Here is a 27,946-nt window from a genome sequence, read left to right on the forward strand (position 1 = left end):
TATCGATCTCATTGCAGTTCGCGGAACGTGAATTTTTGGAAATGATAATTAGTTATAAATTGTTACAAAGTTGTTAAGAGTTTGATTTGCAAAACTGTGTGTAATATTATGCAACAGTATCATTATTCATTGGAGAAGGCAAATGAGAATTTGTGATGACATCTGATTACAGAATAATATTATGTTAAATAATGTTACGCAAACATTTATCATTTTAGAAGAGCCGCATCGAATTTTCAAACCGACACATCGTATGACATAACGTACGCTAATGTTATTCCACAAGATTGAATTATAAGTGCTCTAATACATTTGTATTAAACGCGATTGCATTTCTCGCTGATCGAAATGCGATTGAAAATGCGATTGCTTTGGGAGTTACGGATATCTCTAATAGGAAATTACAGTATTCTCGAAAGGCAATAAATGATATTTATTTTATTCCTAATTACGCCACTCTATTGTACGTCTTTTTGAGATGTATGTATGTCTCATTTAATATAAGTGCATCAATTTGTTGATATTTTTTACCCCGAATCCACAATTTCTTTTAATTATATACGATGACACTTCTTTTTACTCTCGCAAAAAACCTTCATTTTCACGATCAGAGTCAGAGTCGGATGGGCGCAACGAAACGGTGTGCGAAGTAAGCTTTTGGGGGGATAAATTATCGATTCGCATACGGTCGTGCAGTCGAGTGCAAGTCGCGGCGTTGCGGTACAGCCTCGCACATCGGCTCGATAAAATATGCTTCTCTTTTCTGGTCTCTCGTTTCGCCTCTCTCCTCTATCTACACCCTTTCTTTGGTTCAATACGGTTTCATCCACACTGATTCCCAGGGATAGATCAAGACGAGTAGTCGAAAATCGAGTTACCGCCGGAAGATCTCTACCAGGGGCATCAGTTACTCTGAATGCGTAGTATGCCGCTGGTGGAAAGTATAGAAGGGTAAAATAGAAGTGGACCGTCAGAGACGAAGGGTGGTCTGATTACAATCGGTTTGATGGCCTATCCTTGCCAGTCGAGGAGGAGAAGGGAGGAGGTTCTGGTGGGCACACACAGTGGCCCATTCTCGTGAATTAGTCTGATCCTCATCATCTTCTTCCTTCCAAACAGGTTTAGTCGACACTATCGCATCGCACCAGGATCTTGAAGCTATTAAGATATCAACAGGAAATTGACGAAAGTTGATTCTCTCTCTCATCCCGAAATTCTCGAGATTCCAACAATACAATCAACGATACCTTGACCTAGACTATTTGATATATTTTTTTTTAATTTAAAATTAAGTTTTAGATGAAATCGATAGTGTCTGTCATTAATTTGATACGTATATGTATATTGTGTTTGTTGTTCTTTCCAAATACTGTAGTAATAGAAGTCATGTGTACAAACCATTCTGCTGTATATATTTCTTTTTTAAAGATGTAATTTATATGTGCAATTTTCTAAATTTACATAGTAAAAGTTTTTTAAAATTACAATTCTTTTTTTAAATTCTATTTTTAATTTTAATGAATATTTCGATATATTTGAGCATCTCTTTTATGTTTCTAATTATAAAAAAGATTTTTTTTGTCATTAAGATAAATATTGTTGCGGCAGAGTTCCATGAAATACTTTGCTTGACACAGTTCTTTTCATCTACGCTGTAGGTTTCTTTAGTTGATTAAATTATCCATGCATTTTTCTTGTCTGCTGAATTTTTCAGCGAGCATCGCATTCATACAGCTCAAAATGACTAAAAAGACTGAAACCTTTTCTGTGAATCAAGAAAGACCAAATACCCATAATTTTACCGAAAAGGATCTTGCACGAAAGTGGTTTTAGAACTGGTTTGCTTCCAACGAAATTTCACGAAATCTATCGAATTCGATATCATCCGGCAGTAAATAGTTGGCAAGATCTGATTTCGTAGGGAGAAGGTTTGTTGAAATATGGCTCGGGTGAATGCAGAAAGGGCGTAGCATGAAAAAGATGTCAGCATTAAAGGATTTTTGATGATGACGTCACGCGTCATGACTCGCCTACCGTCTCGTGGTTAAACGTGGCCCACAATTTTCAATAAAGTGGGACTAATGGAGCGCCATTTATATTGCAGCTTTATCCATCTTTTCTCTTTTTCTCTTTTGCACATCTATGTCACTAGCCTGCAAAATAGTGCTTTCTGTTCAATGTAAAATTGAATATTTTCATCAATGTTAATGACAACAATGTAAACAGTGCAACAGTTGCAACAACGTAAACATTATTATTATTATTATTATTATTATTATTATTACTGTCATCATCTCATCATCGTGATCATGGCATATTGCCACGTGGCACACGTTGAAATTTTAATGTGTTATGAAATAAGGCTACTAAAATCGTGATACACGTCCGCGTGTCATGTATGTACGTATTGCATGTTTATGACGTGTGTATGCAGATTGTATACGTTGAGTTAATAATAAGGGAAGGCCGTTTAATTTTGCATGCAGCGCGTCATCTAAGTTTGTTTTTTTTTTTTTTTTTTTTTTTTTATGAAATGAATTTTATGTTTAATACCAAGGCAATTTTTCATATTCTTTAAGTGCATAAGATAATTTTTCGAAAGTTAGTCACTTGAGAATTGAAGTTTCTATGTGGTTTTAGCGATGTACACTGTATGTGAGACACTTTTATTTACAATTTGAATATTTAAAGAAAAATAATACATTAAATGAGTAATATAATATGATTTACAGTAATTTGAATTTAATACAATTACAGACATCTAGAAATAATTCCAATCGATTTTAATGAAATTTAAAATGAATTATTTTTGAATCAAATTGATAATGAGTTTATTTAAATTGCTATATCCTGTGGCTAAATTGTTTTTGTTTGCTATGTAAGGTTTTTCCTCTAAATTCAATCTCAGATACTAAAATTTAGAACTATGTATACCTAACTATCTCATTGTCCTTTTACAATTCGTTATTATGTCGCAACTTTATCTCAAAATAATTTAATTATTGAACATATAATTATAAATCCATGGCACATATAAAACAAGAAAAGATAATTATTTTCTATATAATATAATTGGTTACATGGTATTTGATTTATATTTATTCGAGAGGTTGTTGTTCGTATCACGTCTTTTGCGTGACGATTTCACGCGGGTTGACGACATGAATGGATTCTCTCGACAGTTTCGAAGGTAAAAGATGGAGAGAAAATAGGAAAGAAACGAATTCGAGCGCCGTGGTACGGTAGCGAGAGCCATTGAAGCAGCACAATGCGGGAGTGGACATACAAAAGTCCGGGCCACGCCGTACATCAGGGATCGAGCGTGGATGGCCCGTAGATCAAGGGTTTCCTTAATTTCGCGGGACAACGGTGAAATGTTGATTTATTGTACCTCGAAACGGGCCGAGCGGCTTGCACGCACTCCTGTGCACGAGAGAAAATATGCCCTGCGGCCAGAAATGGCGCCTGTGCCGCCAATGGAAACCTCTATTAATTCTCCGTGCGGCGAAAACCTAGCGGAGTGAACACAATCGAATCTCAGTTTGGATGACCGCTCCCAGAACTAGTGGTATATTCGCGCGCACGTGGATTGCTCATAAGATTTCGACTCGGATTTACACTAGAAAATATGAGTCAGCAGTCAACTGATGCGAAGATTCGTAGATTATTCTGTGTTTGATTTGATTGTTTTTGTTCGGTCCAGGTAAATGGAGAAATTATCTTGTGATTTCTTTTTGTCGCACACGCTGTTTTCAAATTCTATTTCCAAAGCCTGGCAATGTCTGTCAAAACAATAAATTCAATTAAACTCGCGCAGTCGAGCTAAATAATGTTGTCGGTCGCTAATAACTAAGCAACACTAGATGTATAACATGGTTTAATAACATTTTAGAGGATGATGAAATAGTATCGGTATGTAACTCTACTAGTCTATTTACAGGTCGTGTAAGGCCGTGTCGCTATTACAGTACTATAACGTCAGCGCTGATATCATGGAGATGTTGTCAGACGAGAATTCCAATTTTCGATACTATCATATCGCATTACCGATATCCTGTAACTTACTGTAATAAAACGACATATTGATGATAAAGATGCGAATTATTTCTAAATGATAATAAATACAAACAAGAATATATCTTATAAACACGTAAAATATACTTTAACGTAATATATAAAGTCATGAAAAAAATTTATAGAATAAAAGATTATATTTAATTTAATAAATATTTGAATTGAAAAATATGCAAATAATACTATATTAAATTTTATAATGCGCAACATTTGACGCTTAGATTGATATTTATATTTTGCACATCTCAATTAAATAGACAGTAATCAGTATATATATTTAACGTTCATTAGAAATATTTTACATTTTATTATAAATCTTATTATATTAAAATATGAATTTTACATATAATTCTAGTTTATCTATTTTAATTTTATAATACGTGTATCTCATTTTTAAATTATGTTTTTTAATATTTTAATTAGATTGAGAAAAGTAAATTTTATTGTACATGTTAATATCGTAAAAAAATTTACAACATATTGATATAATATTAATATAATTTATAGGTTTTGAATATACGTATATTATGAATTCACACAGAGAATACATTACAAAAAAAATATGTATGTATATAATGTACTAACAAAGTATTAAATCTTTTTAAATAGCAATGCTTTGACATAAATTTTCTTATGCAAATTACATGATTAAATTAAGATCCTGGAACAGAATCAAAGAGAAAAAAAGATTTTAATGAGTTTAGACAGAAAATCATAAAGAATGTCAAATTAAATGAATGATTTAAACTCTAACTAGACAAATGCCTGAAGTTGATCGACCTGCTTTCAATCAGCGATTAATTCGTACATTTGTATTCACTATTAATCAAATCATCCTTCTTTCAGTAAGCCTCCACTAGCACGACTCGTCTTTTTGTTTCTCGTGGTCGGTAATAACTAGCTAGCTGGTTTCTCTATCGGGGATTTTAACCGGGTTGACTCCCGGAGGTACTTTAGATCTGTTGTTTCTGATACAAGGATTTTTCTGCGAGAATGCACAATGTATGGAATGTGCGAACTAGGTATTTTTAAAATACACGCTGCGGTGAATATTTCAATCGTTTAATACCGGCGGGCAGCATGATATGAAGCGAATGTTTTCCATACTAACGGCGGTTGAATATAGAATTGGAAGATAAATGGAATTTTTAATTAAAAATTAACTTACTGTTTGTGAAACTCTTATACTTCCCTCTCCCCTCTCCGCTTAACTCCTACTCCCTTTTGATCGCCAGAAATCAGTCAACTTAATTATATTTATTTTGAATACAAGTTTAACATTTTTATTCAATTTACTTTTTAATTCTATTTATCTAACATAATAGATGAGAGGAAAAAAAAGAAAATTACGTTATTATAATTTTTTCCTCTTACGTATATATATACAAACGTGTGTATATATATATATATATATATATATATATATATATATATATATACATTTTTTATACTAATAAGTTTAAGAAAACATAATTATATGAAATTTATTAAAAAACACAACTTCAAACCAATTGAAATAATGGATAGAGTATGTTAATTACCATTTCGCTAGTCACCTTTGCCAATTGCACGATATGTATTAACCGAGACATACCGGTGCCATTTCAATGCATTCGTAACTGTATCACGAATTGAAAGTGCATTGTTAAACGCACAATGACGGCACTTTGTGACTGATTGTACTCGCTAGTATATTGGCTTGTGTTTTCCCAAAAGTGTTTTCGCGGATTATTATCAAGCTTAATCATTGTAATTGTGATCAACTAAAAAGTATTTTTAAAGTTCAAAAATTAATAAACAAATATATAACTTTATATATTCGTTCTTTATGCTGTATTATAATCATGCTGTTTTTAAAATTAACTATATATTAGCTAGAATTAAAGAATATTTGAATATATTATATAAATATATTTACTAGTATATTCTACTCTTATGGCCGTATCATATTTTTAATAACATGAAGAATGGATACTCAACGGGAAGGCACGTTAGACCGTTCTTGGTGGGTGATTGGTAGGAAAAAAATATGAGCAATTTGTTCGGTGGTGTGTAACGTGTCACAGTAAAGGGAAGACTAGAATCGTTACGCTCGACGAATTTTTCCCAACAGTTTTTATTTCGTCAGTCCCGTGACAGGCGAAAGAGCGTAGATTACGTATATACGAGCCGGCATCGATAGCGCGACCAGGCTCAACTGTAAATCGTCGTGATTTAGGGGATGAACGACATATTGGCCAATGCATAGCTCAAACTGCGCTGCAGCCGGTGTGTACTGGCTATGCAAGGTTCACCGGCGTACCTGCAGCAACGGGATGCATGATGCATTGTCCCTAGACGAGCGTAGATAGCGACCGAATTGCCGTTGCTACGTTGCACGTCGGATTTCGCCCGTCGATATTCCCCAAGCAGACCTTCACCGATCATTTTCATTGCCAGCGCGCCTATCCATTCCCCCCGTACAATCATGATGATGAGTATTGACGAAACAATAGCGCGAAATCGTCTCGCGTAAATGGAATTCGCGAGTTCGCGCCCGTGTTCCTGCCCGGTTCATTCTCGCTTATGCGAGAATGCGAGGATGCGCGGGGTGGAATCGGCTTAATTAAATAGTTCAAGAGAGACACGAGGGTAGAGAGCGGTCAGGCAAAGTGGCGCGTCGGCCAACTGAGGCTCCAATTCGTGCATAACGGGCGCTGGGCACGTAAATCTTTAGTCGAAAGGGGGCATTTCGAGGTATGGGACGATTTCAAGTTATGATCATGCATAAAACTTAGATTGTCGTGGATCGGGGTCAATTCTTCCTTATTTCATCCAAAGAGAAGCCTAGCGTCAATGCCTTGTTTTATGTAAACGTCGCGGTCTATAATCTATAAAATAAAAAAAAAAAAAAAAAAAAAAAAGGAAGCATCAACTCGATATCTGAGTCTTATAAATGATTAGTTTGTCGGCCTATCGCGTTACAATTAGTCTCGCTGCGAAATGTAAACTGTATCCCGTAACCGCATGTTTTATTCATCGCCCTGTGTCTCTCTGCACGTGGTAGAAGTTTACCCGTCAACAGTCGCAAAGCCAATACGCGATTGCTGTAGCTATGAGAGCCTCTCTAATTCCAGGAGCATATCCGGTCTTTATAGAACTATTACCGAAGTGAGATAGAAAATTACTTGGAATGAGCGGTATTAACGAACATCACATGATTGCCGATGAACGTTACCGTGGCCCAGTCTCGTTTACATTGAATTGGCTTAATTAAATGGTCTGCGCGATACAACATCTAAAGTGCGTGTGCGTAAGGATTTCCATATGTATGTACGTGTGTGGTTACACGCACCTACCTACCTACATACATACATACATACATACATACATACATACATACATACATACATACATACATACATACATACATACATACATACATACATACATACATACATACATACATACATACATACATACATACATACATACATACATACATACATACATACATACATACATACATACATACATACATACATACATACATACATACATACATACATACATACATACATACATACATACATACATACATACATACATACATACATACATACATACATACATACATACATACATACATACATACATACATACATACATACATACATACATACATACATACATACATACATACATACATACATACATACATACATACATACATACATACATACATACATACATACATACATACATACATACATACATACATACATACATACATACATACATACATACATACATACATACATACATACATACATACATACATACATACATACATACATACATACATACATACATACATACATACATACATACATACATACATACATACATACATACATACATACATACATACATACATACATACATACATACATACATACATACATACATACATACATACATACATACATACATACATACATACATACATACATACATACATACATACATACATACATACATACATACATACATACATACATACATACATACATACATACATACATACATACATACATACATACATACATACATACATACATACATACATACATACATACATACATACATACATACATACATACATACATACATACATACATACATACATACATACATACATACATACATACATACATACATACATACATACATACATACATACATACATACATACATACATACATACATACATACATACATACATACATACATACATACATACATACATACATACATACATACATACATACATACATACATACATACATACATACATACATACATACATACATACATACATACATACATACATACATACATACATACATACATACATACATACATACATACATACATACATACATACATACATACATACATACATACATACATACATACATACATACATACATACATACATACATACATACATACATACATACATACATACATACATACATACATACATACATACATACATACATACATACATACATACATACATACATACATACATACATACATACATACATACATACATACATACATACATACATACATACATACATACATACATACATACATACATACATACATACATACATACATACATACATACATACATACATACATACATACATACATACATACATACATACATACATACATACATACATACATACATACATACATACATACATACATACATACATACATACATACATACATACATACATACATACATACATACATACATACATACATACATACATACATACATACATACATACACACATACATACACACACACACACACACACACACACACATTTATCGTGTATCCATCAGCGTGCGTGGTGGCGCGATGCCAAATTGATGCTGTTTGCCGTTGCTCTAAGCCTCAATCTGCCCGGTTGTACCGGGACGATCCTAACACGCGCGCGCTAAGCTCGTCGCATTATGGATACGTTCTATCCGCCGGCGTATTCAGTCTGTGAGTACTGGGAACGTGGTGCTCGGAGCAGCAGGAGAGGGTACGAGCTGATTTCCGAGAGGTGGTTGGCAAGTAGGGTGGTTTACAATCGAAGTATTGTTACACAATGGCATCGTCCTCCCGGGTGACAAACCGATAGGATGCTTCGACGTAGAACTTTCGTGAAACGTGATTAAGCGTCACTACATATTTACAGTATCGCATAACGCAAGGAGAGAGAAAGAGAAAGAGAGAGAGAGAGAGAGAGAGAGAGAGAGAGAGAGAGAGAGAGAGAGAGAGAGAGAGAGAGAGAGAGAGAGAGAGAGGGAGGTTAAGTTTTGAGACACGAACCGAGTGAATGGATGAGTTAGTGCTACATTTTCTGATTATGCGCAGCAAAGGCGGTTCCGCAACGCTTATTTATCCACATTTTCCTGTTGGTTTGCAAAACTTTTCTGCGACAATACATAATACGACTGCGGAGAGAAACGGTACGGTCAGTTTTAGATACATCATATCATAATATTATAATAATATCGCATAATTACATGCAACAGAGAGACACACGCGTTATTCTTGTATATACTAGATTGCACTGCGGGACACAATGGTTGTGGAAATAATTGACTAATAATATGAATTCTGCAGTTGTGCATGACTCGCATATGTACACGGACGTAATCACATTGGTTTACGTTGAGACGTAGAGAATGTGTTTGCTATGCAGCTATTAAACTCGTGCATTTTATATGAGCATAAGAATTTATCACTTTCTGGAACGAAAATTTTTCAGAATTTACGCGATACTTATTTATTTCGAGTAGTTAATAATAATTTTTTAATGCTTTAATGGTTTTCTTTAAAAAATTAGACAATAATTTAATACCTTTAACAAAAAGATCTTTTAGATAATTAAAAGCACAACATTCAGTATAATTTTAGTTATGAAATAACTATAAAGTTTTTGCATATAAAATGAAAATACTTAAGAAAGATTTTATATATATATACATATATTGAAATTTTCAAGAATTTTTAAAATGATTGACACTGGTAAAATAATTTGTAGTACATATACTTGTCACATATAATAATTAGAAGTGAATATGCCAAGATAGCGTGGTACTTTACCGCTGATCGTTTATCGTTTGATAAAGTCCAAGCACGCCTGCGGCCAGCGGTACGCTCGCATGAGCAAATACGTGACACGTGAAAAAAGCCCGAGCGTGTTACTGTCACCGTTCCCGAAGGTCGCTTTAAAAATCACCTGCGCAGCTAAAGCGACAAAAAGGAAAATCGTTAAACCGATGGCACGTTGATCTGAAAGGATCGCTCTTGATATTCGGGGTGTCGACTCGCTCTTGGGATCAGCCGAACGTGATGTATTTTTACTTGATGGCTGGGTTCCGCGGACTGCCGAAGCTTTTCGGCGCGGGATGACGCGGGGCGGCAGGGCGGCGAAAAGCGAACAGGGAAACGGGAAAAAGAGATCGGGTTGCGTCGATGAGAGTACAGCAGTGAGAGAAAGAGAAGTGAGAATAGTGGCCGGCAGCTCCGGAGGGATACAAATTCATGTCGATGCAGCACAAAGTGGCGTCCACCACTTCTCAAACCCATTCGCACCCCCTCCTACCTCCCTACGCCCATCTCATACCATCCTCCTGACAGCCCCTTCGACACTGGTTCGGGCGTTCCTATCGATCTAGACAGGCTAAAAACTCGTAGAAACCACCGACGGCAGCTTTTGCGGACGCCGCTTAGCGGGATGTCGTGCGGACGCATCGGCGTTCGGCGTCGGTGAGATATTGGCAAGAGAGGCTTTTTGTCGGGGGTGGATGTCGAATGATGCCTTAAGCAGCGTTCAATTACTAAAAGTAGATCGGAAAGAAAGATGTGGCGACGACTGCGTCTAACGGCGTGTAACGAGTTGGATCGTGATATCGATCCAGTTTCTCGACGATGTATAAAATGTTTGACGATGATATATTTATATGACAATGAGATATTTTTTTTTTTTTTTTTTTTTAATATATCGATATACCTTTCGATAATCTATTTTTTATTTTGAAAAAAAGAAAACAAAAGATCGTCGTTTATCAAAGTTGTTGAATTAATTTCAGTTGAAGTAATATTTACATCCGAACAATAGATAATTCGTCGATTGATTCACGCGTAATTTACCGTTTATTATTCATAAGACTAATCATTATCGTCGGTCCATTTCCTTTGCGAGGATATTCTCGAGTGATGGCGTTTAAGCGTGTATGTATATATAGGTGAATGACGAATACATAATTAGAATATATTTACACATAGCTGTCGATATTATTGCAAATATCAAATTAAGATATAGAATATACAAACAATGATGCATAGTTAAAAAATCAACAAAAATTAAAGCTTCATAAACGTAAAAAATTGAAAATTTTAAGAAAAAGTTATAAAAATATAATATATAAATTTTCTTTTTATTATAGACAATGTAAAAGAAAAATAGTCATTTAATTGTTTATTACCTAAAAAAATATTGAATCATAGGCACATTTAAACATTCGCAAACATAAAATGCCATTGTTATTTGATTTATGTGAAAATCATATTCCATGTATCGTATCTTTCATGGTGAAATGAGCTGATTTAGACTAATGATTATACAATTAGCGCAAAGCAGCTATAATCACGCGGATCATCAAATTCTAATGTTCATCATAGAACTTAATAACAAATAACAACGATATATATAACTACACACTACGAAGTAATACCATTTTCGTATTATTGCCCACCGAAGGAGAGAAGATTAATACTTACCATTAAGCGATTTGATAAATGACACGTTGCTAAACCGTTAATAATATTCCGGAATATGGACTTAAATTTCAAAGTTAACTGAAACGCTGCCAAGCTAAATATCACGTGATAAATGACTCGTGTAAATGCACCATTTACTGTCTACAGAAAGCGATGTAACCTGACGGATACGTAGAAGTAGGCAAAATAGGTACGGCTGCCTAGATGCAATATGGCAGCATTTCAGAAGGACTAATTGCGAACTGATTGTTTTCCAAGAAGATTGATGCGGCCAACCTTACTTACAGTAAATACGAGCTGCAAGCGTTATAATTACTACAAACCGCGCGCGAACGTTAATGACTATTTTGATATTTACTTGTGTGCTACGGTTCATACAATTAATATTTTCGATAAATGAAGAAATATTATCTTATTGCGATTCGTCAAGTTAAATGCAAATTTGATATGAAATTTTAATGTAAAAAAATTTCAATATTTTCAGTATAAAATAAGAATCATCAAAAAATATATATACTTTTTCTTTCTTTCTTCCTTTTTTATTTTTTCAAATATATTTGCGAATGTATAAAGCGATCTGCCATCGTAAACTTATATAAATGTCAATGTAAAAATTCAAATCTTTGAATTATGTGAAGTGTAATTTAATAATTTCATTTAGTTAACGTCATAAATTCAAAAGTTTTTTAATTCAAATTATTAGATACGAATTTCGCAAGTTGGATCGAATGTTTGCATTATCCTTGAAAATTGATGAAGGTTTATATAATCGGAAAAAAGCTTTTATTATCTGCAATGTTCAGTAGAAAACTTTGAAGTGCGGTAATATGATTGATTCAATATTCCAATATCATGGATGTATTATATTTTATAACATGAGGCTGTTGAAAAAAATAATAATAATTAATAGCAAAAATATAATAAAGAAATATTTAAAATTTCACATAAAAATTCAACAATGGACGAGTTATAACAGTACATAATGTGCATAAAAATACGCTAAAATGTTCTATCGCAGCACTCACTTTTGCTTCACTACTGTGGTAACCGAGAGCGCTATAGAGAACAGAAAACTGTAATATGAAAAATTGATTGTCACTTTGTGATTGACGACAAGATGTCGAACATCATCGGGCTGTATGGCATGCACAAAAGATATGAAAAGCGAGAAGGAGCAAGAGAAAACGAAGAAAAAGACGCGGAAGAAGTGGTTTAGGAGGGGGTGGCATTCTGGGAAGGGCAGACCAGTCGCGGCCAAGAGTGCACATTCAGCAGCTTTGCTCGATCGCCTTCGGAATATAAATTTGCAACATTATCGTCTTGGAGAGAGCGTTATCCCCATCGGCGTGAGTTTTCTGACACGGCTGGTGTACCCGAGGCCAGCACCGCCACTTTGACCGAATGGATTTCGAATTTCTTCCACCCCCATCGACTCCGAATTCCGATAACTCGATTACCAATTTATTCATCGCAATGGAAAATCACTGCTAGTTTATTCGCTAGTGTTGAAGGAAGGACAATCTTGCGGTATTTTTTGGAGGAGATTTCTCGTATTTCCATGCGAACACATTTCTCTTAAATCGGATTTTCTCTGAATACAAGTATTATTATCTCTTTCGCCATAAGCTTCTACTTATTTTTTTATCAAGTATCTTTTACATATAAATTAGTAACACGTGTCAAGAATTGCATTATAATTGATTACTTTCTTGAGAAAAAAATGTATATATTACTTAAAGATTTTTATACATATATATATATTTGAAAGTTATAGAAAAAAGTTAAATTTATTAAAAAATATACACTTATATGAATCAAATAAATTTTTAGATGAATAAATTTATATAAAATTAATTAAGATGATAAATTGGGATGTAAATTTGATACAAAAATTTCTATACTGTTTGAATAAAAAAATTGAAAGTAGAACAAAAATTTATATACATGTATATATTATTTATATATAAGTGTCCACAAAATGATACACCATTTTGCACACATTTTTTCAGAGCATTAAACTTCCGTCATCGTAATTTTATTCGCCATCATCGTTAACAACGAAGAACGTCAATCTACTAGATAATAAATTATTTTCTCTCGAATGCTCACGTAATAATGTGCATCGTAATTTTTTCTGAGAAAACAGGAAGTCTGCGTTCGCGGTGATAACAACAGATAGCAGCTTTCGTGCGAATCTTGGACTTTTCTTCGATAACTGAAACGATCCGAAAAGTTTACGTAATGGTAAATGGTGGGTCATCGATAAGAGGAGATTGAAATTGAGAACAGAGAGCAACGTCGTGAAGTTCGAGACGGCTGCGCTGTCATGTCTGGGTATTCGCGGCAAGACTGATTACTTGCATTGATCAGCAACGCGAGGTACGCGAAAATGGTCAAACTTGCCCCCAACATACGACATTGCTCCCCAGGCGGCCTATCCTTTCTACACTCTCACACTCGCTCCACTCTCGTTATAGTACGTTAGCGACATACGCTCTTAAACCGCTTTCTCTTAGCAATTTGTCGCAAAGATGTCTGGTAGAATCCTGATCCGGAAACCACAATTAACTAATGGACGGCCAACTGGGAAACTTATGCGAGCGTTAGTGGCCGTATCGAGACTGCTTCGTAACTTCCTGGATTGAGATGTATCTTATAAACCCCGGCACTGAAGTCTTGAGCCCTAAGTTGTCACGACCTTTCAAAGAACTTGTACGATCTGTGTTGTCAAACTTGTAAACCTACCGCTCCATATTCGAATGATCGTTCATCGAAGTTAACATGTCGTCCTAGTCTGTCATAAGTACCTGCATCTTATCAACTATCATATATGAAATATCATATGTCGTTTTATCTTTTACCGCAAATAATATATTTGTATTATTTTTTTTATTTTAATGTTACAATAAATTTTAATATTTGAATAAACAAATACACGATAGTTTCGATGATTGCGAATAGTATAAAATATATAACTGCTAATACAACGCGTTTTTCTTAATTATTAATAAAAAATTAAATTAAATTAATATTGTTTTAATATTGTGCATTATTAAAGAATCAATAAATATAGTATTGTAACACGTTGAAATTTGATCAAAACAAAAACGATTAAATAATTATTCTAATTAGATTGTTCAGATTCAAATAATCTCAAATTGAATATAGAACAGTCTTTGAAACATGCTCTAATATGTTATCCAAGACAGACGTAATCTTTCAGATGATCTCATTCCGTCCATTAGACAGTATAATTGTCATCGAAATTGAGGTAAGAGCGATCCATTCCTTTCGCGGTTTTTAGATCCGTGAACGACATTGAGCGCAGCTTCTCGCTTCTTGCGCGGCAACATCGGCGACGCGCAGCGGGAGCAGGGAACGGGGCGAGGGAAGAGGGTAAAGGGAAAGCGCGTTAAAAAAAGTTGATGAGTGATTTATAATAGGAAGAATAATGGAAAATGGGTTGGACGACGAGCGCGCGCGTCGGCGAGAGGCGCCTTGACGGCTCGTTTATTAGTGGGGCACGTTCTCTCCCTTTACTTTACTACTACTGGGGTAGCTGGTGGGTCCACGGCCCAACAGAGTTGTAATTAATTACCAAAGTAATTATCTGATGATTTAGGAACCCACCCCACGGTGCGAAACTGAAACGAATTACTATTACCCATATCCGAAAACTAACCACCGGCGGCAGTAAGGCGCGAGTTGAGTGGTAGGAGGGAAAGGATTGCTGATGGAATCTAACGAAGAGGAAAGGTTTTGGCTTCGTTCGAGTAAGCCACTCAAGTTTGGCGAACGAGCAGCAGCGTGCCGTATATTTGTCCGTATATCGTTTATAAATGTATCGAAACATATTGCGCACACTCTTCTATGAGATATGCTTACGTTTTATACATATTTATGAACATTAACTTTTCCGGTATTTTGAAACTTTTGTTTTTTAATAGCGCGTACGCGCTTTCTATATTGATTGATATTATTATCATCATCATGTATTAGCAATACAGTTAATTAGTTTTGCATCTCTTCAAAAATCTTATCGATAAATACTAAATATAATCTATACATAATTTTATTATTTTTCATTTACATTTAATTTATAACTAATGATTATTTATTCTATAAATCAGACCAATTTTATTAGACCTGTCTAATTTTATGTGCACAATTACATTATTAAATGTACAATCGTAACAATTATAATGATTTCTGTCACGACTATATTACATGCATATACGTATACGTATATTATATTATCGTTAACAATACATACATAGTACGCTAATAATGTAATATTATCATTATAAAATATTATTCCATTTTAGAACAATATCGCTTAACTCCAGTAGTATCATCCGTGTTTGTCATTGATTCTCTCTAGTCGTTTTCGATGAATCATTGTCTATCGATCGATTCGCGATACACGTACGCATTAATGATAGTACCGTAACGTGACGTACCGTATGTATATATCTTACATAGGTATAACGAAACAAGATATCGAAGTTCAGCGATGGGATATCTATAATTGGCTACCATGTCGCGGTGTTGTATATCATTGAATGCTTGCCAGGATCCGTGTTTCACTGTTTACGCGCTATTATGAAGTCTTACATCGACATGTAACTACTGCATCCAGAAACATCAGATTTTTCTCGATAATTCATACACATACCGTACTCGCCTAACTAACGATAAATTTGCGTGCTAAAATTTTAAATAATTTAATATTATTTTTTTTAATGACGACAACCTACTTACTAATCCTATTGCAGAATAATTTGATAGATTTTACGCACGTCGTAAGGGTAAATTTAACCAAAATGTATATGCGTTACATTCCATAAATCTGCATGACTTGCGAACTTTGCTCGGGGAAAGTTAGTGCAGCGAAAAGTGATTTAATGCCGTGTATTATGAGCGTACGCGATGAAGACAACATTTCAAGCGAAATCAGTGATTTTCCGAACGACGATGGATCGTTTGCTCGAAGCGTTTAGAGTTTTCATCTGCTTGTTAATGCCATTAAAAGCGTGTGTACGGATAGCGAAAGAGTGAAGGGGATAATAAATCGGCACTCCTACCGCATCTCGGCGAGGAAATTTCTCTCCTTCCCGGGTCGTGATTCGTCGGATCATCAAATAAACTCACTCACTTACTCTCTTTCTCTCTCTCTCTCTCTCTCTCTCTCTCTCTCTCTCTCTCTCTCTCTCTCTCTCTCTCTCTCTCTCTGGAATCTCGTTTCACGCGAGTTTCGTATCGTACTCCATCTGCGAGCGGCGGATTTTCCTCCCCCGTCACGGATTTGCCGTTAATGAGTGAAACGAAGATCTCGCCGCCACCACTCCACCTTTCTCCTCTTCCTCTTTCTGACGAAGTTCGAGGTCATTAGCGGCAAGGACGGCAGAATCAGCGGAGCTTATGTCGTTTTACATTAATCGCAAGCGAGCCGCGGTCCATACCTACCAAGCGAGCGCACCTGCCAGCCTAAGCTACGGGGGTCGGTGACAAACTGCGCAGTACGAAACTTTCAATGTGCCAGGTGGTATGAGGTACAGAGAACGAAGGAGAATAGGTAGATAGGTAGATAAGAGGAGGCAGCTGGAACGGTAATAAGATAGGGAAAGGGATGAGAAAGACAGGAATGTACGCGCGTACAATGAAAACAACGAGTAGCTGAATGAAATTTAAAGTAAACAATGCAAGTTTAAACATTTCGAGCATCAGTGGCGTCTGTGTATATAATCCATCTCGTCTTTCTAGCTTTATCCTACGTATATCTGCAAATGATATTTAAATACTGCAATTATTACGTATGTGAAAAGAAAAAACGCGTAAAAATAATAATATAGTTATTATTTAGGTTCGGATGTTTTTCAATGAATAGTTCTTGTAGACGCATATACCACCACCGCTTTCAACCAAATTATTTGCAAAAATATATATATATATATATATATATATATATATATATCTTCTATTATCTTTCGTTATCTAAAAACAATGTTCAACGTTGCAACATGCAGGGCACAATTAAATGACACAAATGCACACGTGCTAAAACATTGAAGTGTGAAAAGTGATGGGAAACTACTAACACCTTGGGCGGAGAAGGAATCGAACTGTGAAGCGAGTATGAGGGATACGCGGGAAGATGACGAACGTACGAGAATGTTACGGGTGGAGAAGAGAAGCCCCCGCCGTCATAAACTAGGAGTTTGATAACGCAAGGGGATTGCGTACGTAGGTTACGACAGTAAGGAGGTAGGAAGAACCGGGGGGAAAGTCGCGGTGGTGTAGTCTCCTATATAAAACATTCAGAAAGCTGTTTTTAGTTCGGTGCGATTCAATGCATTCTATAGTGAAAGCTTGCCTCCTGCTTGCTTGCTTGTTTGCTCGCTCACGCGCTCGCTCGCCCACATGACTGGTAAACCTCCTCTCACTTGCTTTTCCTACCTGCAAACGCAACGTTACCCACCCGACAACTCGGCTGCAGCCACTGACGGTTCATTCCCCCCCTCCCCCCTATCGCTCCTTTTATCCTTTCGTCGGTCAAACGCGCCATCCGTCTGCATTTCAGATTGATGGATTTACCGAGGGGAAAAAAATGAAATGCATGGCGAACAGAAAAAGTAAAACATTTATAGTACAGAGAGATAAATAGATAGATAGATAGATAGATAGATAAATAGAGAGAGAGAGAGAGAGAGAGAGAGAGAGAGAGTGTGTGTGTGTCGATTTGTTTAAATACGTCTTTAAATAATTTATATAAGCTTCTTGCGCTTTTGCTCATCGACCGTTGACGCGTAATTCATTATTAATCTTTGATATATTTCACTCTCAAATTTATGTTAAAAATATGAGAGTTTTATTCGCAATTGGTCAAACAAAATTAATAACCAATTTAATAAACGATCACATTTTAATCTAATATTTAAGATGATAGAATTGGAGAGTGACAATATCGTTTATATTGATTTCTGTATACTTGATGCAATATAAAAACATATAATTACTAAATTTTAACTTTCAACAAGGTAAATTTTTTTTTATATCAAAGAGAAATTCGTTAAATAATCTATATTTAATTTTCATTTTTTACAAATCGTCATCGATCCTAGTTACACGTATATATTTGACAAATTGCAAGTTTAGGTAAAATTTATTTATTTAAATAAAAAAGCAAAAAATTAAAATAAATTTATAAAAATATGTAAAAGATACAATATAGACGCGCTATTTATTTTTTACGTTATTATTGCTATTGTTAGGCATTATTCAAATATCGTTTTTCATCCTTTAAAGCTTCAATAGTTTATCGATCCACACATGTGCAAATATAGAAAGGCCATTACTATAATATAAGCATTGGATAATATCGTTGTATGTTATTCCAATAATTATAATACATATATGAATATTCATATTATCTTAATTACAACGTTTATTAATCGATACACTATGAGAGAGAACCATTGTTTGAACTCAAATTTTAGTTGTTATATCACACTTGCATGTTACACTGCAAGCTTAAAATCGATATTTAATTAAAGATTCATAACACTTATTTACTCTATCATTAAGCTCGAATTTGTAATCAATTTGTATTAAATGTACCCTCTTTAATTGATAGATTATGTGAAAATAAAACGTATACAGAAACACTATCTAATTCACTTTATCAAGGAATTATCTGAATTTTATTAAGCTAAGATTCTCCAAACTCCTTATAATAATTATGATAACATTGGATAAACTTCTCGTACTCGAAGGTTTAATAATGTTGAAGATTATGAAAACACTTTTTGTTTATAAATGTGACGCAAATATCTTGGTAATTGTCGTTAATCGTTGGCAATGAGAATAATTCGTTCATTACTTCAAACTCAAGCGAGTCTACGATTTGCGGATAGTTATGTAAAAGTAATGATCCGAAACAGAGTAAGTTCATTGCGATAATAATAATATCGCGCGTCCGAACGCAAAATTATTTATCCGGAAAATATGCACCTTCATTTGTACATAAATACATAAAGGGCGATATTATTCATAAAATCAAATGTAAGTAGAGAGATTTTGCCTTCTAATTTTAAACGCTCTCGATAATATCATATAGCGTGGGAGTATCAGTCGATACAAAAATAGCATTTTCTGTTATAGAGACTCACGCATCTAAACCATAAACGTGGACATAACGCGTGTAATATAGTTTAATCTTCACAACATCATAAAGATATAGTCACGTAACATAATTGTTACGTATTAAAATAATATCGTGGCTATTAATAAATATTACATCCGCTATCTGCAATCTCTCTCATATAAGTTTATTATTTGACAAGACGCATTAACTGTATTTTTTGACAATTAATACTTTGAGATTCGTTAATAGTAGATATCATAAACGGATGATGAGAATAAAGAATAAACCAACTGAGTAAATAGATTGTGATTATCTTCCAGACATTATCCGCGAATTTGTATAACGGATAAGATGAAATAAAAACTTGGAGTCAATTTCTCAGTATCATAAAGAGAGAGAGGAGAGATGGTTATTTCTCACAAGTGACAAGGTTCTGTTGAAGTCCCGGATATATATATATATATATATATATATATATATATATATATATACAGCTACTAAAGTTAACGAAGATTTTGTGATCTTTCAGGAGCGAGCGCTTGCCGTTCCTGCCTCGGGCTCGGTTCCAGCTTAGGAAGCTGCCGGATATAACGTAAAACCGCTCGTTTAAAGCCGAACAAAGCGACCCATCGGCGCTTCGCTTTCGCGAGGGTTAATAATGGAATTATGAATTGCGTCGCGGCTAAACTTAATGCGATTTCCCTGTAAGCTGCGCCGTAAGCGTTCTGGCCCGATCAATGCAAGCGTTATAAGACGCGGGTATGCGCTTTTCACGGCTCCCTCGTACAGTATCGCTATTTAACTAGTGTCAAAATGCCTACCGGTTATTTCACCGGATAAATCATAAGTATAAATGTAATATTACACATTTTACGTTATATATCTTATCGCATATTAATTTTGTAGATCATCCCTGGAACGATTATTGAATTACGAGATGATTAAAAGTTGCATCTTTGATAGTGACAAGACAATGTTGTAAAACTGATTTTCTTTAATAGAAAAATACTAGCTTTTACCAATTGATTCCTTTTTTTGCTCATCTTTAAAATATATTTGTTTATCTTTATTATCTATTAACAGTATAACATATACAGTGATAATTCATCGCACGGTCTAATTTTAATTGTAAGAAAGTGTACGGGATAAAGAATGTTAAATTTGGACTATCCAAATTTATATTGTTAAGCAAAATGCGAACAAAGCTTTACTAAAGCAGCTGTGGATGCTTAGTAAACTTCTTGATTTGAATGGACTTCTTGACCTACTTATTAATGAAAGAAGAAACTCCAAAATTTAATAATACCGCCGCCATAAATACACGAGCAAATCTGCGGAAATGGTAATTAACTGCCCCGGATGCGTTGATCGTCACGATTTCATTAACAGAACTGAGGAAAACTCAATAAACCGTAATAATGAAATAAATCGTGATAAATAACAAGCCGAATATGGCCGTTTAATGAACGTATCGCACGTCTTCGCAAAAGGAGCGTTAAAAAAAGCCATCGTTTAGTGATTTTGGAGTCGACCCGATGTTTCAGTAGGATATATGTATGCAAACAAATGTGTGCATGATTCGCATTTAACTGTACACTTGTGGGCAGCAAACTGTATGTAATTTTAATGAAACGATGCGACAATATGAAACGTCCAATAACTGGACATCTGTGGAAAACATTTATGCATCACTAACTTGACATGTAGGGCTCAACATATTCCTGATATTCGAGCTTTTTACACGATGAAATGAAATTTGCATTTATATACGCGACGACATATATAATAGTCAAAGATTAATAATAATTACATTGCTGAAATAATTATCTGTATATAAATTAAAGTTCATATATATTTTGCATTATACTAAAACATATATATACAATTAAGGTATGTAATTAAACAAAATTACAATTAATCTAATTAATCTAATTCGAATTTTTTCTTACTAAAATAGAAGAAATTAATTAAAGATTCTAACAATTATCATTTAAATAAAATAATTAAATAATGCTACGTATTGTATATCATGAATAATAACTGATAGTTCTTTGAGCTCTTACAAAACTTTAAACACATTTCATGGCTTTGTGAAGATTTAATTATGAAAATGAGAATTATAATTAACACACAATTTTGTTCGCTTCTGCACATGATATTTCTTATAATATATAGTATATTTATAATATTATAAATTATTACTAATCTTTAATTAGAACTACGAAGAATTTATAAATATGATAAAAAAGTAATTAATTTAATGTACATGTTATCTATAATTTTTTAATGCAATTATGTTATTCTCAGTTGTTCTGTAATTTTTTCCAACGCAACAAACATTTATTGAGAATGCTTTGTCATTTATCTATTACTATTCGTTCGTTGAAAAAAGCAATTTCAACCATTGAAAGAATTGTAAACGATAATTTATACGACGCTCAATCGTAGATAATAAAGCACAACGTGTAAAAGATAATTGAAACACGAAATTTCTATAGAGATGAGAACGATCGTGATCAAATATCAGACACGCTGCGAGCCACAAATCATACAGTTTACAAGCTTACCTCCGTTTCACCGGAAAATCCTATGGAGGTCGATGGCAGTTCGGTGCAAGAAGAACTTCGCGCATCCGAAAGTACAACAAAGATTTAATTGGGAGATTACCCCCATCTACCGCATCGACCCATATCAACTGCAAACACGATTTTTATCTTTGATCGAGTTCCGTTCTTTTTATCGTCTTCGACGTCTTTTCCATTCTCGCGCCTTAGTGTGCATTGGTTAGTCGCTCGTAGATATTGCGAAAAAATAAAAGCAAAGAAAGCTTCGTAAATAATGCATCTTAACCGCTCAGAATGCGGAAGAATAATGCTGCCATAGAATTTGATTAAAGATGATTGGTCGCCAATATTTCCTGATTTATTACAAACATAATATATTTACAATGTTTGAAAAAACTCCGTGTTGAGATAAATTTGAAAAATAATTTAAATATAGACAATCTGGTCCACACAAGTATGTATATGTCAAATTTATGCCCTACAACACCTATAACAATAATATAACATAATTATACTATAATATATAGAAAAAAAATATTTTTAAACATTTTTGTATACATGTACAACATATACTCAACTCGTTTTCCTATATAGGTACTCACACATTCTAACCGTCTGTTCTTTTTCTTGAATTCATCGATTTTTCTGGCTGTAGTCTCTCTGCTGACGGATAGTAGTGCCAAATCTTCTTCTCTCCGCTCGGCATTTTGCTTCACTACTTCCGTAAAAGTGCAGACAATAGTACTTTTCCATGTGATCCGTTCTAGCATGAATGTTTTCATCCCGACAAGTAATCACACACGGCATCGCTCGAAACCCACGTACTCAGATCTGATGAAGTCACGATTACGGATAAGTCGTAACTAAGAAAACGCCAGCTCTCGGTCAGGGCTCGAGTGTTTGCCGAATATGCAGGAAATCTTCGATCTTCGAGCGACATAACCGCACGAATGGATTTCGATTTTGAAAGCATCGATCATAGTAAGGATAATCGTATATTATGCGGGCGACGATGGAATTTTGATGTCGTTTCTCGATCGCGCCCGATCCATTCCATATTAAATATGTAAATATATACTATTACATATTTTATAGTATATGATAGTATCACGCTATTTCAAGTCGATATAAGCCGCAAGAGCTCTGATCTCATTTGCATTTAATATTTTATATTTTAGTACACAACATGTATATAAATATATATTTTGTCATAAATTTATGTGTTGATTCTTCTCAGCTGTGCTTGTATGAGGTTTTTGTAATATATAATATGTAATATAAACTATGTATTTTTTTATGAAAAAAAGTGTCTATTATCTTTACTAGATTTATTTAATGAGAAGCTATTTGTTTAACAAAATACATATAAGTTATACTTAAATATCTAAAATATCTAATTATTTATTATTATTTTATGCGGCTTGTATACGGTTTGTGATATCAAGAATATATGCATAGTACATGTGCGATGTGATACGTGTTCCATCGTTTGCATTAATGTGCAGATGACGTGTGATCACTGAGCTTTAGACATACATACGATAATCAATAGGCAGTTCGTGAGGAGAACAATCGTGATACTAACAAGCAAAAATACTACGTGCATTCGTTTCTCAGATATGAATAATAATTAATTCATTATTAAAAATCCAATCAAATTTACTAAAATTTTTCGTTTTCTGTTGATACATTTAATGTTGAAATATGATATAGTAATTGCATGGTGATCTTTCTTAATTTAATACATAAAAAAAATCTATATTTTTATTATGATAGACTTCTTTTTCATTATACTTGTGTTATTCAGATTTCCTCGATTTCTACACATTAATACATTAATTTAATGGATTAATATTCCTAAAGTATTAAATAATATCTCATTTAATATTCCCATCAAATATCTCATTTAATTATATACTTAGACTTTTTATTTATAGACTTCTAATTTTTTAGATTTACACACGAAACAATGATATAATTTACATATAATATAATTATGAGAAAGCTCATTAATAATTACACAAGTACAAAAGCTGTTGATTTAAATTCATGAAAGTTTTCTGTTTTTGTCGTAGAACTTTTTAAAGCTCGGCTTATTAGAACGCAGAAAAGTACGCGCGCCAAATTACGTCGGAAACGCGCGCTTCGGAGATCTTAGCAGGTGCACTATGGGATTGCAAAATCTGAGAAATACGCTTCGTTTTGCTGTCGCAAAAATACTGCTAGTACGTGTGCGCCGCCGGCGAAAAGAGCCAGGTTATCTTTAGGCGTTTGAAGTAGTACTTTTGCCGAAGCTCGTACATTTTCGCTTACGGCAAAAATGTGAAACACGTGGTCACCAGTATAGTGATCTTATCTTGCAGGCCGTTTTCATTCAGAATCAGCGTACAACTTTGCGGAAGCTCACTGGTCTTAATGTATCTTTCATACGATCAGTTTCCTAGCATTATGATAAATCGTGATAACTAGGGCATGAATATATTTATTAAGTAAAACGAACGTGTTCACACGTGCTATGTTTCTCGATTCTTTGAGTCAAATCTACGGCAAACACTTTAACATTACACGCCAGATTACTTAAGCGTAAATGCGCAAGTTGCTCGTGAAATTGTAAGACGGATTGCTAAGCGTGTGTGTCACAATTCTTTTTCGACGCTGTTTGCCATCGTTTCATCAATTACGGTGGCGATCTGTCTCCGTCGAGTTGCTTACAAGAAAAATCACGTAACACGATGGCTGTCGGAAATCTAGATCTACCTACGTGGATGGGCCAATAAATGTCTTACAAGACACAACATTTGTTATATAAAAAATAAATGTATAAAAAATATATTTTATAAATGGAAATTTGCAGCCAAGTATTATTATTATTATTATTATTATAAGTATTATTATTGTTGTTATTGAATTTATAATATTACTAAAACCCTACAAGATTATTTAACTATCGTTTTTTATTTATATATCGATAAAGAACGGTGTTAATGATATAATGTCAAATTTATGTATAATGACATCTTAGTCGCTAAATCATGTTTTTAAATTTAGTATAAGAAATAAAAGAAATTATTATATTAATTGCTTACTGTAAATGCAACAAGATATTTAATACAATGTTAAACAACGACAAACATTTATCATGACAAAAGCCTCGAAGATTGCAGATTGCCTACTTCGCGCATCAAGATGATGTGTCTTCTTCATCACCATGGGACCTTGTGACATAACAAAGTGGAATAAGTATCCCACGGGACGCGCGCAAGAGACGGCGACGTCATTCCGGGTTCCTTCAGACGGGAAAATAAATTCGTGTCAAGACAAATAAGCGCACTCGACGCCTTCATCTCTCCTACTTATCCGTTTGTCCTGACACCCCTCCTCTCCGCCTCTTTCTCTTCTCACCCCTTTATCACTATCTCGTTCTCTTTTCCTCCGATATGGCCGCACACCTCCTTCGTTCACTCAGTCTCTTTTTTTTCACAACCACAGTCTTTTCCTTTCTCCTATCTAGTCCTCTTTATCCCAGGAGAGAAACCTCCTGCCACTTCCATTGGCTTCACCGACGGTCCTTCAACTTCTTTCGCGTCACCAGCATTCTCTGCCCCACCCTCATTTCGTCTGCCTTTCTTACCCTCTCGCTCATGCTCGCCCCGTATCAGTTCTTTGTCCTTTCTAATACGAGCTAAGCGATTCGGTTTTTCCATGAGTTTTTTCTTATCTTCTCGACGACATTTTTTTGCATCAACCTGAGCAAACCCCCCGTCCTACTTCGCCGGCCGCCAATATTTGCTCTCATCTTTTGGCTTATTGGGGGCTTCGTAGGCGGCCCGCAGCAGCCAACGAAATCAGGAGCCAGCAGCCCGTCGGGTATTGGCTGTTCCATCGGTAAAGCCAATGCTCCTAGAAGTCGACTAAGTTAGTCTGATTTCGGCAAACTCAACTCTTACCTGTTCTTCTGTCATTCTCTCACATCGTTTGTTCCGTTACGAACTTCGTTGACCATCATTGTTGACTCTTATTTCCCGGTACAGATTTATGCATATCGATTACATTCATTGATTTACAAATTATTATATATTCTTGAAAAATTAATAATACATTGATTTTATTTTACAGCTCACTTTGTGCTAATGTTATTTTATGTAATTTTAAATAAAATTTATTTGAAATATAATATACGCTATTTTATATATGTTATATATTTTCAGTTCAGTCATCTTTTTTTGTGATTTTATTTATACGCGATTATTTTATATTTGGCTTACACATGTGGCCGTCGCGTCGGTACGGTACGGAACCATTGTCCTCGACGATTTGATAAGCTTGCCCTCATTTTACAGATTCATCTTTCCACCGGTTTTTCCACTTTACGTCCCGTGTTTGTCATAGTGCACGGTTTTCGCGCCATTGAAGCGCGTTTGGTCGTTTCTTCAAAATTCGATTCGAACGGTTCGATCGGTCTCCCTCTTCGATAATGCCCACCTATACTCTATCGAGGTACCTACCAATGTATCCTTCCGAAGCGAATGCTCGAGATGTCTGCTGAGTAAGACGGAACGGTGGCTCACGATTTTTCTCGACTGGTACGTATTCGAACCAAACGTGAAATCCAATCTTACACTAGCTCTTTCTTCCTCTCTCTTTCTCTCTTCCCTCCCCCCTCCCCTCCCCTCCCCTTCTCTCTCTCTCCCTTTCTCTCTTTCTCTCTTTCGCCCTTTCTCCCTTTTTCTTTCTCTCTCTCTCTCTCTCTCTCTCTTGCTCCCTTGCATCCCTTTTTAGTGGTAACGATCACGAGCAAAGTCCGTATCACCCGTTACCACAATGGGTGATACATTTCAATAAAAACAGTGTGGATCGGATGGTCGTAAATACACGGAGTTAGATAGGTTTCGCTGGATGTTGTTTTACGAAGAACATTTTATACGAAATAGTATCTGACAGTATATAGAAGAAACTGAAGTAGGACGACCACTTCCTATAGCTCTCAATAAAGCTGTTTTTGTAAGTCACCAAGAGAATATACGTTTAGGTGTAATAAATGCTAAGCAAGAATAATGTTGGTGTGACATATGTTAGTAAATGTTTAAAATTTCGTCCAGATATTACTGATATTCCTACAATAATCAGAAAGAGTTATCGTGAATTTAAGAAGAAAATAGTTTATTTCTTTTATTTTAATAGACGTATCATTATATATCCTCTCTGTTATATAGATATCGCGTCAACATTTGATTATCATTTTTCACAAAATTCCGCATAAGTCAAATGAAATGGCCGTACTATTGTTTCAATATCACGTGCAAATGCTATGTATACAAATAG

General features: G+C 34.8%; 1 protein-coding gene and 1 long non-coding RNA gene across 10 annotated transcripts in view; one reads left to right on the forward strand and one right to left on the reverse strand.

Annotated features, from left to right (window-relative positions):
* The window catches only part of LOC140672173 (uncharacterized), a 166,678-nt gene that overhangs the window by 110,069 nt on the left and 28,663 nt on the right, over nt 1-27,946 (forward strand). The window lies entirely within an intron of this gene.
* Nucleotides 1-27,946, reverse strand: part of LOC140672167 (nucleolysin TIAR) — a 411,431-nt gene that overhangs the window by 91,740 nt on the left and 291,745 nt on the right. The gene's annotated exons all lie outside the window — the stretch shown is intronic.

The sequence above is a fragment of the Anoplolepis gracilipes genome, chromosome 12 (assembly GCF_047496725.1).
Source record: "Anoplolepis gracilipes chromosome 12, ASM4749672v1, whole genome shotgun sequence".
In the NCBI taxonomy this organism is placed as follows: Eukaryota; Metazoa; Arthropoda; class Insecta; order Hymenoptera; family Formicidae; genus Anoplolepis; species Anoplolepis gracilipes.